Here is a 12,324-nt window from a genome sequence, read left to right on the forward strand (position 1 = left end):
GAAGTACTTGATTGAATCATCTTCATTTTCCCAGTGTAACTGAAGGTAATGTTTCTGAGTTCTAAAGTAGGAGATACCTAATCCTGGGCAAGATACAGTCTGTAATTTGTGTGTTAATAAATGGAGTGTGTGTTGAGATTATAATTTAGAAATTCTTAGGCCAACCACTATTTGGGGGAAACACAATTCTGAAAGAATTCACCAACCACTAAAAAAAAAAAAAGGATATCTTATGTCCTACAATAAGGAGGATTAGAATAAGTTAAAAATTTTGATCATAATTAAAATTAATACTACTGAGTTCTTGAATGAAGCAAAAAGCCAAATAACTTTCTCATAGTAATATATATTATATACATAATATATATATTACATATATATAATCCAAGCAAATAGACATTCAATTATGATGCTTGAAAAGGAGGAGCATTTGGCAGCCTGTGATAGGGGTTTAGATTTCATTAAGAAACTCAGGAAAGTAGATCTGAAGGACCAGGTGAGCTTACCTAACTGAATACAGGAAGGTGGGGAGGGACCAGCCCAACCCTGTTCTGAGGAGGAAAGTGTAAACTGAGTCTGGACAGTGTGGCCTTTTCATATGTGGGCTAAAAGCAATAGAAAGTTAACGAAAAATTAAAGATGGTGGTGGGGATGAATGGGAGCGGGTGGGCTCTGATGAGCATTAGTTTAAAGATTTCTCTAGGACATCCCTGGTTGTACAGTGGATAAGAATCTGCCTATCAATATGAAGGACACAGATTCAGTCCCCTGTCCAGGAAGATTCCACCTGCCACGGGGGAAGTAAGCCTGTGAAACACAACTATTCAGCCCCCACTCTAGAGGCTGTGCACTGCAACAAGAGAAGCCTGTGCTCTGTGATTGGAGAGTTGCCCCTGCTCACTACAACCAGAGAAAGCCCAAACAACAAGCAACAAAGACCTGGTGCAGCCAAAAAATTTTTTTAATTTAATTTAATTAAAGAAAATAAAAGAACAATCTCTCAACTGCAGTGAGGAGAAAGAAGTGGAGATGTGTTGAAACGGAAGACAGAGAGACCTGAATATTTCTGCCAGGTTTTCTTTTCTCTTTGTTTTTATATTTTCTCTTCCTCCCCAAATTTTGATTGAATAAAGTAAGCTGAGTTAATGAAGCCTATAGTAGTTTACCTGGAGGCAATGAATCTTAAAAAGTCATTAATCTGCATAAACAGAAGACAAAACAGGATTATATCATACACAACCACCATTTCACATTTGATGAGATAGAGATTTTGTGGGAGGTGTGACTGTGGAGGCTGGTTGGAGAACTTGTTTGAATCTCTCTGCACTGTGTATTCACAGAAATGGTCTATTCAAAGTTAGGCTTATTTAAGATTTATTGTTGTTGTTGAGTCACTAAGTCGTGTTTCACTCTTTGGGACACTGTAGGCTGTAGCCTGCTGGGCTCCTTTCTCCATGGGATTTCCCAGGCAAGAATACTGGAGCAGGTTGCCATTCCATTCTCCAGGAGATCTTCCTGACCCAGGAATGGAACCTGAATCTCCTGCTTGGCAGGTGGATTCTTTAGTGCTGAGCCACAGGGAAGCCTCATTTAAAATTACATGTAATTCAATTCATATCCAGAATGATTTTTACCAGTTTAATTATTCAATTATGACACAATTTATGACAATCTACCTTTTAAATAGTATCTCTCGTAGTGGGAAATTATTGCTCTTTATGGGGTTATTTTATTTTAAGAAACAGGCTAGTCATTTAGAAATAAATCTAGACAGTAAAGTAGGCCATCAGGTTTGTTAGTAACTTTGGTTAAAAAAGGGAAAAACTGGGGACTTTCCTGGTGGCACAGGAGACAGAAATCCTGAAAATGCAGGGGACACTGGTCTCATCTCTGGTCCAGGAAGATTCCACATGCCATGATGCAGCTAAGTCCCTGAGCCACAACTACCGAGCCCTCGCCTAGAACCATAAGAGAAGCCACTGCAGTGGGAAGCCTGCGCACCACAACAAAGAGTCGCCCCACTCACCACAACTAGAGAAAGCCTGCGTGCAGCAATGAAGACGGAGCACAGACAAAAGTAAATAAATCTTTTGTAAGGAAAAAATTGGAGGTAGCTGGTAGAGCTGATATCATGAAGTGGAAAAAAAAATCTGTCTCTTTATAATCTCCATCCCAACTTCCTTCCTCCCTGTCTTCCTTCCTTCATCTGTTAGGCACAAGGAAAATTATGACCAACCTAGACAGCATATTAAAAAGCAGAGACATTACTTTGCCAACAAAGGTCTGTCTAGTCAAGGCTATGGTTTTCCCAGTGGTATGTATGGATGTGAGAGTTGGACTATAAAGAAAGCTGAGTGCAGAAGAATTGATGCTTTTGAACTGTGGTGTTGGAGAAGACTCTTGAGAGTCCCTTGGACTACAAGGAGATCCAACTGGTCCATCCTAAGGGAAATTGGTCCTGGGTGTTCATTGGAAGGACTGATGTTAAAGCTGCAACTCCAGTACTTTGGCTAACCTGATGTGAAGTGCTGACTCACTTGAAAAGACCCTAATTTTGGGAAAGATTGAAGGCAGGAGGAGAAGGGGATGACAGAGGAGATGGTTAGATGGCATCACCGACTCAATGGACATGAGTTTGAGTGAACTCCGGGAGTTGGTGATGGACAGGGAGGCCTGGCGTGCTGCAGTTCATGGGGTTGCAAAGAGTCGGACATGACTGAGGGACCGAACTGAACTGAGCTGAACTGAAAAAGAAGGTAGTTTAGGTTCTTTATTTACAGTAGAAGTTCCCCAAATATAAGCAAACATAGTGGCATGAATTACATACCTAGTTTTCTTTGATATCCACTTTAAAGGACAGGACATGCTAATTGGGGCAGATTTACCAGGAAGCCACTAAAGTTTAGGTTCTAGGTACTTGACTTGCACTGGCTCATCCCAATTCCTGTGAAGGCTCTAGCAGTTGTGCATTCATAATTTTATATCATTTTTCTTAAAGAGGGAACTCCACAGTTGTACAAATTTTAGGTGATTCACAAATTCTGAAACGTTTGCACAAAACAATAGCGTTCTTGACAATCACATCTAGTGTGTTCTCCTTTGCTTCCCCTTCCCAGCTTCCCTTCTCTCCTTCCAGTTAACTGCTCCAGGAGAATCATTACTTGCTTATTAGGTTTCTAGCTTCTGATCTTTCTGTAGATACTAAATGCCAAAGTCATTGTGAAATTACTTTGAAATTTAGTATACATCTGAAATTGATAACGGTTTGGGGCTGACAAATTGCAAAAAGCAGCCACTCAGGTGGGCCAATTAAGAAAAAAGTTGCCACTTTCTCCAGGCTGATGCAGCTCTGAGTGAGGCCACAGGGCTTGGCAAGAGCCCCCTGAGCTTTATTCCAGCTTCAATTCACATCCTTTCTCTGTAGCTCCTGTGTGAAGGTCAAAGCCTGTACTATGTACTTTTACCCTGGCAGTTCTGTGTACCTGGTTATTCCCCGCCCCCCCACAGTGTGTGGCATATGGGATCTTAGTTCCCTGACCAAGGATGGAACCTGTGCCCCCTACAGTGGAAGTGTAGGTTCTTAACTAAATGGACAGCCAGGAAAGTCCCCCTGGTTTATTTAAAATATGTTACTGAGGACATCTTCAAATGCTTTTTGAAGCCAAAATAAATTTTATCCATCAATACTCTAGAGATTCATCAGTGCTGTGGAGGATACTAATGTTTCCCAAAGGCTGTTCTTCACCAAGCCAACTGATAGTGTTTGTAGATTGATGAGTGTTGATTTACCAAGTCTTTGTATGTTACTGGGGAAGAGTGGCAACGGTGAGCCTACAGGCCTTAATGAACCAATTTCAACTGAAAGCAGGGTAATACCTGGTTCCACAGTAGTCTTTGTGATCATACAAACTCACCTAGATACAGTGACCTTCTTCAAAGCAAAGGAAGGAGAGTACAAAGATTTGGACCAGATATGGTGACTAAAACTATGATAGGGAAGAACCTGTTGTAGCCTACTAAAAATTAGTCACTAAAAGGGTGCTGCCCGTAAGCTTAAATTATACATGATGGCACATCTCTGGGAACCCAGCTCTAGGTAATGACCCTTAAGCTAAAATACCTTTGTGTAAGCTCACAGGAAACATCCTAAACAGGCCCACCTATGAATGAATGCAGAGAGGCAGAAATTAACACTTCCCCTCTGGAGGCTGAGCAGGTAATGACTGACTTTACTCCCTCCCCTTTTAGCATAAAAGAGACTGGAATTCACACTGTGAGGGGTGTGAGGGATCTTAGTTCCCGGACCAGGGATCGAACCCATACCTCCTGCAGTGGAAGTGCAGAGTCTTAACTACTGGACTGCCAGGGAACACCCGGAAGCCTAACTCAGGCAAGATGGCTCTTTGGAGCAGGAATTCACCAGCCTCTCAGTCTGCTGACTTTTCAAATAACGTCACTATTCCTTGTCCCAACAACTCGTCTCTCAGTTTATTGGTGTGTTGTGCGGTGAGTAGTGTGAACTTGGACTCGGTAATGAGACCATTCCTTCAGTTTCTGGTGTGAGAGACAAATCCCTATTCCTCCTCCTCATTCCCCACCAAGTCCTGTTGGGTCCATCTCCTCAATGTTTCACAGTGCTGCTACTCCTCATCTTCATCCTCCCAGCTACCATTGTGCTCAGGATTTCATTTCTTCTCCCCTGAAGCACTGTATAGCCTCCTTTTTGCTCTCCTTATCTTTATTCAGTCTCCCCTTTCTAAACCATCCTCCACACAAGGCTTACTATAGAAGGCTGTGCTGTCCACCTCCAGGAGACATAGGCCTGAATGGTGTCCCCTGGAGTCCTTTCAGTTCTAGAGTTCTAGTGACACAGGGAATAGGAAGTATGGCTACATGAATTTTTTTTTTAACCTCGGCAACTGTCCCAAGGAATTTAGGAGTGATATTTTGTATAAAAGCAGACTTAATTTAATTCTGTGGCATGTATGCATTTTTTCTCAGAAGCCTTAACTACTTTTAAATATAATTCACTCTCTTTGACTTTAAATGTTACCCAGCTCTGAAATACAGTGGCTTTTATAAAAATTGCTTTCCTCCTGAGCTAAAAGCATAATCATGCATAGAACAGGAAGAGTAACTTAAATGAGAATGATTACTAAATAACTGCAACCTCAAAGAGAAGATAGGTAATAACATTTTGCATTCAGATAAGCCTGCCTTTCATCTAAGTATCTCAAAGGAAGGTGGGTAGCTGATGCTGTGTTACGGTTGAAAATTACAACTGTGCAATTTCCTTATCCCTGAGTGTTTCCCTTCTCAAATATGATACTGAGTTGAAGCATCTCTAGAATTCAGTGTGTATTGGTTTTGAACACAGGTTTCTTTCTTCTCCCCTCTAACATCAACCCCGAGGTGTGAAGACATCGATGGAGCACTACCTGCCTTTGCTGCATTGAAGCATTTGCTATCATGGAGAAAAACATAATGAGAAGTGATGGATGGACATTTTTTTGAGCTGTTCTAAAGTTCTGATGGAAAAATACGGGGATGAAGATGGACATAAAACATTTTTTTGCTCCCCAGAATCTATTTAATCACAATACTAACACTTCAAGAACTCATAGGAGAGCTGGCCTGTTCACTCTGCAGGAGCAAAAGATTTACAGGATGTGCTCAGTGACATAGATAGAAATTATGCCTATTAGAGCCCTGAACTGAACTACTAAGAGCTTTCGGCATATTGATAGTAGATCTAGAAATTTCCAGAAATACATTGCAACTGATCCTCTTTATACACTTTCTTTTGTGAGTTTGTAACCTTGTATTGTTTTGGTGACTTGAAAATGTTCATCTAGTACCTGACTATGCTCAGTCACTTCAGTCATGTCCAACTCTTTGTGAGACTATGTACTGTGTAGCCCACCAGGCTCCTCTGTCCATGGGATTTCCCAGGCAAGAATACTGGAGTGGGTTGCCATACCCTCCTCCAGGGGATCTTCCCAACACAGGGATGGAACCTAAGTCATCTGTATCTCCTGCATTGCAGGCAGATTCTTTATGGCTGAGCCACTGGGAAAGCCCAGTACATGTCTATTGCTGTTGATGTGTAGTTGTTCGGTCATGTCTGGCTCTTTGCAACCCCATGGACAGCAGTGCGCCAGGCCTCCTTGTCCCCTACCATCTCCTAGATTTTGCTCAAACTTTTGTCCATTGAGTCTGTGATGCCATCCAACTGTCTTATCCTCTGCTGCCCCCTTCTCCTCCTCCCTTCAATCTTTCCCAACATCAAGGTCTTTTAAAATGAGTTGGCTCTTTGCATCAGGTGACCAAAGTACTGGAGTTCCAGCTTCAGCATCAGTCCTTTCAATGAATATTGAGAGTTGATTTCCTTTATGATTGACTGATTTGATCTCCTTGCAGTCCAAGGGACTCTCAAGAATCTTCTCCAGCACCACAGTTCAAAAGCATCAGTTCCTTGGTGCTCACCCTTCTTTTTGGTCCAATTTTCAAATCTGTACTTGACTACTGGAAAAACCGTAGCTTTGACTATACGGACCTTTGTCAGCAAAGTGATATCTGTGCTTTTTGATATGCTGTCTAGGTTGGTCATATAGCTCTACCCCAAGGAGCAAGCATCTTTTAATTTCATGGCTTTAGTCACCATCCGCAGTGATTTAGAGCCCAAGAAAATAAAGTCTGCCACTGTTTCCATTTCTTCCCCATTTGCCTTGAAATGATGGGACTGGATGCCATGATCTTCATTTTTTGAATGTTGAGTTTTAAGCAGATTTTCACTCCCCTCTTTCACCTTCATCACGAGGCTCTTTAGTTCCTCTTCACTTTCTGCAATTAGGATGGTATTACCTGCGTATCTGATGTTACTGATATTTCTCCTAGCAGTCTTGATTCCAGCTTGTGCTTCATCCAGCCCAGCATTTCCCATGATGTACTCTGCATATAAGCTAAATAAGCAGGGTGACAATATACAGCCTTGATGTACTCCTTTCCCAATTTGGAACCAGTCTGTTGTTCCATGTCCAGTTCTAACTGTTGCTTCTTGACCTGTGTACAGGCTTTTCTGTAAGGTGGTCTGATATTCCCATCTCTTTAAGAAATTTCCACAATTTATTGTGTTCCACACAGTCATGAACAGTATCTGTCTATATGTGAATTCATTTTTGATTCCTGACAAAATATAAGTTAAGCAGCAAGCCTCTAAATCTCTAAATAAATTTTTAAAAAACAAGAAGATTTTTGAAGGTTAATAACTCATAGAAAAAATAATATAAGCAAAAATAAACAGTATAATTTTCCTCAAATAATTAAAATGTTCATGATAAAAGACCAGGTGTTACCATTAATGAAATAAAATTCATATTTTATGGCAATATGAAAAAAACTTAAGCATAACATTTTTGTCTGTCTGTTCAGACCTCTTCTCTCACCTTTAGTGTATACTGTGCATCCGCATTCACCAAACCTCCTTAAGAGATAACATTCCTTCTTAATCTCATCAAGGGTCACAGCTCCTTAGGAGATAACCTTCCTTCTTAATCTTGTAAAGGGCCACAATGACCCATGACCCACTACTGGCTTTGTATGTGTAGATCTGGATTGTGCAAGCTGCAAATAATATATTATTTAATGTACAGCCATCTGTCTCAAAAACTTACAATTGGCTTTGGCCTCTAGAGTGGAACAGTTCTTAGAGGTTTCTTTGGGGCTGTCCCCAGGTTATAATCTTCTTTTTGGCTCCACTGATTTTTTTGTGGCCACCATAAAGAAAAGCAAGAGATCCAACTTTCACATTCTCAAAGAGCCTCACATTTAAATGTTTGAAAGATCTCCAAAAGAGGCTATCCAATTAGCCAGAGATGTACTGTCTGTAGTTAAAGAAAATAAATCAGTTGTGTGTATTTGGTCTTCATTCTCCTTTTTTTATCCAGAGCTTCTAAAACTGTTGAAATTTCTGAATTGGTAGAGCAGTAAAGGCATCTTTTCTTATGTTAAGGAGGTGACTTTTGGAAAGTACTTAGGGGCGGGGGGTTGGTTGCCAAGGGAACCAACTGGAGATTTAGAGGATTGAAACTTCCTATATCTCCCTCCACTCTCACCTGACTTCTAGGGAGGGGAAAGGGAGTGGAGATTGAATTTTTCACCAATAGCCACGGATTTAGTCAAGTGTGCCTAATGAAGCCTCGATAAAATCCCCAAAAGTGTAGGGTTCAGAGAGCTTCAGGGTTGGTGGATTTGTGCGGCACTGGGGGAGTGACGCCCTTGGAGAAGACATGGAAACTTGTACCTCCTCCCCGTACCTTGCTCTAGGCCCCCCTTCCATCTGGCTGTTCCTGAGTTATATCCTTTTATAATAAACCAGTGATCTAGTAAGTAAAATGTTTCTCTGAGTCCTGTGAGCTGCTCTCATACATTAATGGAACACAAGGAGGTGATTGCTGTAACCTCAATCTCTAGCTGGTTGGTCAGAAGTAAGGGTGATAGCCTGACCTTGTGACTGACATCTGAAGTAGGGGTCAGGGGGAGTCTTGAGGGACTGTGGGATCTGAAACTCTCTCTGGTAACATAGTATCAGAATTGAGTTGAATTGTAGGACACCCCAGCTGGTTTCAGGGAATAGCTTGTTGATGTGGGAAACAACTCCACCTGCACCCCCACTCCCCTATGGTTGGAAATGGCTGCAGAAAATTTGCATGTGTGCATGCTCAGTCACTTCAGTCATGGCCAACTCTTTGCGACCTTATGGACTGTAGCCTACCAGGCTCCTCAGTTCATGGTATTCTCCAGGCAGGAATACTGGGGTGGGTTGCCATTTCCTCCTGCAGGGGAGCTTCCCAGGGATCAAACTTCAGTCTCCAGCATTGCAGGTGGATTGGGCCACCTGGGAAGCCCCCTTATACAATATAATGTTCAATAAAGTAACTACTAGCCATGGGCACAATAAAGGATAGAAATGGTATGGACCTAACAGAAGCAGAAGATATTAAGAAGAGGTGGCAAGAATACACGAAGAACTATTCAAAAAAGATCTTCACAACCCAGATAATCATGATGGTGTGATCACTCACCTAGAGCCAGACATCCTGGAATTCGAAGTCAAATGGGCCTTAGGAAGCATCACTACAAACAAAGCTGGTGGAGGTGATGGAATTCCAGTTGAGCTATTTCAATTCCTAAAAGATGATGCTGTGAAAGTGCTGCACTCAGTATGCCAGCAAATTTGGAAAACTCAGCAGTGGCCACAAACTGGAAAAGGTCAGTTTTCATTCCAATCCCAAAGAAAGGATGTGCCAAACAATGCTTAAACTACCACATAATTGCACTCATCTCACATGCTAGTATAGTAATGCTCAAAATTCTCCAAGCCAGGCTTCAACAGTACATGAACCATGAGCTTCCAGATGTTCAAGCTGGATTTAGAAAAGGCAGAGGAACCAGAGATCAAATTGCCAGCATCCATTAGATCATCAAAAAAGCAAGAGAGTTCTAGAAAAACATCTACTTCTGCTTTATTGACTATGCCAAAGCCTTTGACTGTGTGGATCACAAAAAACTGTGGAAAATTCTGAAAGACATGGGAATACCAGGCCGCCTGACCTGTGTCCTGAGAAATCTGTATGCAAGTCAAGAAGCAATAGTTAGAACTGGACATGGAACTACAGACTGGTTCGAAATCGGGAAAGGAGTACATCAAGGCTGTATTTTGTCACCCTGCTTATTTAACTTATATGCAGAGTACATCATGGGAAATGCTGGGCTGGATGAAGCATAAGCTGGGATCAAGATTGCCAGGAAAAATATCAATAACCTCAGATATGCAGATGACACCACCCTTACAGCAGAAAGTGAAGAAGACCTAAAAAGCCTCTAGATGAAATTGAAAGTGGAGAGTGAAAAAGTTGGCTTAAAACTCAGCATTCAGAAAACCAAGATCATGGCATCTGGTCCCATCTCTTCATGGCAAATAGATGAGGAAACAGTGGAAACAGTGGCTGACTTTATTTTCTTAGGCTCCCAAATCACTGGAGATGGTGACTGCAGCCATGAAATTAAAAGATGCTTGCTCCTTGGAAGAAAAGCTATGACCAACATAGCATGTCAAAAAGCAGAGACATTACTTTGCCAACAAAGGTCTGTCTAGTCAAAGCTATGGTTTTTTCCAGTAGTCATGTATGGGTAGGAGAGTTGAACTATAAAGAAAGCTGAGTGCCAAAGAATTGATGCTTTTAAACTGTGGTGTTGGAGAAGATTCTTAAGAGTCCCTTGGACTGCAAGGAGATCCAACCAGTCCATTCTGAAGGAGATCAGCCCTGGGATTTCTTTGGAAGGAATGATGCTAAAGCTGAAACTCCAGTACTTTGGCCACCTCATGCGAAGAGTTGACTCATTGGAACAGACTCTGATGCTGGGAGGGATTGGGGGCAGGAGGAGAAGGGGACGACAGAGGATGAGATGGCTGGATGGCATCACTGACTCGATGGATGTGAGCCTGAGTGAACTTTGGGAGTTGGTGATGGACAGGGAGGCCTGGCCTGCTGCGATTCATGGGGTCACAAAGAGTCGGACATGACTGAACAACTGATCTGATCTGATCTGAAAGGCAATTTTCAGACAAATATTGGCCCTTTAAACCATTAGAGAGTAGCCAACTTGAAATTCAAAAAAATGTAAAAAAAGTCTGTAAACTTCAAAATAATAACCTGATTTGAAATGGATACAAATGCAGAGAGGCAGTGCGGTCATGTCCTGTTATAAACCAGAGTGGGTAGAGAAAAAGAATATGTCAGTTCTTCAATTATTTTACAATTGTCCAAAGGAGAGAGAAACTCCAGATATTGGACATAAACATTCTTGATACTACAGTGAAGCAGATATTGTGAATATTATATCCTTTCTGCTTCCCTCGGTAAATTTATTAGTGAAGCCAGGGGTCAATTCTAACAAACATTTGGTGACTGTTTATGGGTCAGCACTGATGGGAATTTAATGATGAGCACAGCTGTGTTACTTAGAAAGGTATGATGGGAATTGCGCTTTATGAAAATTACTCTGGTAAGGAAGGAGTGTGGGATTTTTACAGGGACCATGAACACCAGAATGAAGTGGTTGTTGGTGGAACTGGAGAGACAAGGAAGATTATGTGATACATGATGAGGTAAAATCCCATGGGAACCTATTCAGTTCAGTTCACCTGAGTCGCTCAGTCGTGTCTGATTCTTTGTGACCCCATGAATTGCAGCACTCCAGGCCTCCCTGTCCATCACCAACTCCCGGAGTTCACTCAGACTCATGTCCATCGAGTTGGTGATGCTATCCAGCCATCTCATCCTCTGTTGTCCCCTTCTCCTCCTGCCCCCAATCTCTCCCAGCATCAGTGTCTTTTCCAATGAGTCAACTCTTCGCATGAAGTGGCCAAGTACTGGAGTTTCACCTTTAGCGTCAATCCTTCCAATGAACACCCAGGACTGATTTCCTTTAGAATGGACTGGTTGGATCTCCTTGCAGTCCAAGGGGCTCTCAAGAGTCTTCTCCAACACCACAGTTCAAAGGCATCAATTATTCAGCGCTCAGCCTTCTTCACAGTCCAACTCTCACACCCATACATGACCAGTGGAAAAACCATAGCCTTGACTAGACAGACCTTTGTTGACAAAGTAATGTCTCTGTTTTTGAATATGCTATCTAGGTTGGTCATAACTTTCCTTCCAAGGAGTAAGAGTCTTTTAATTTCATGGCTGCAATCACCATCTGCAGTAATTTTGGAACTTATTGGGTGATTGAAATTAGTTACAAAAATATTGGGAGATTGAATATTGTGGAATATTGGGGCACTAAAATTATTTATGGAGAAGGAAATGGCAACCCACTCCAGTATCCTTGCATGGAAAATATAAAAGTGAGGTTTAAATATGGTACCAGGAAAATGGTGGTATGATTAACACCATGTTTGAACCAAAGAGAGCATAGAAGGGAGATGTGTCATGGACTTTAAAGATTGAAGCTCAGGGACTTCCCTCGTAGTTCAGTAGCTAAGACTCCTCAATCTCAATGCAAGGGGCCTGGGTTCAATCCCTGCTTGGGGAACTGGATCCCATGTGCTTCAACTAAGACCAAGTGCAGCCAAATAAACAAATAAGTAGATTGTAGCACTTAGCAACCATTGATAGGTGCTATTTCCTGCCATGACCCACCTGACATATAATAAATCCAAAGGTATGAAATCAAGTATTTGTCAGGCTTTGGTTAAGATTCCAAGGACAGCATAGAGCATAGAATCATAATGTATCTTTCTTTGTTAAAGAAAAGTGA

This window comes from Bos indicus x Bos taurus, chromosome 1, assembly GCF_003369695.1.
Source record: "Bos indicus x Bos taurus breed Angus x Brahman F1 hybrid chromosome 1, Bos_hybrid_MaternalHap_v2.0, whole genome shotgun sequence".
In the NCBI taxonomy this organism is placed as follows: Eukaryota; Metazoa; Chordata; class Mammalia; order Artiodactyla; family Bovidae; genus Bos; species Bos indicus x Bos taurus.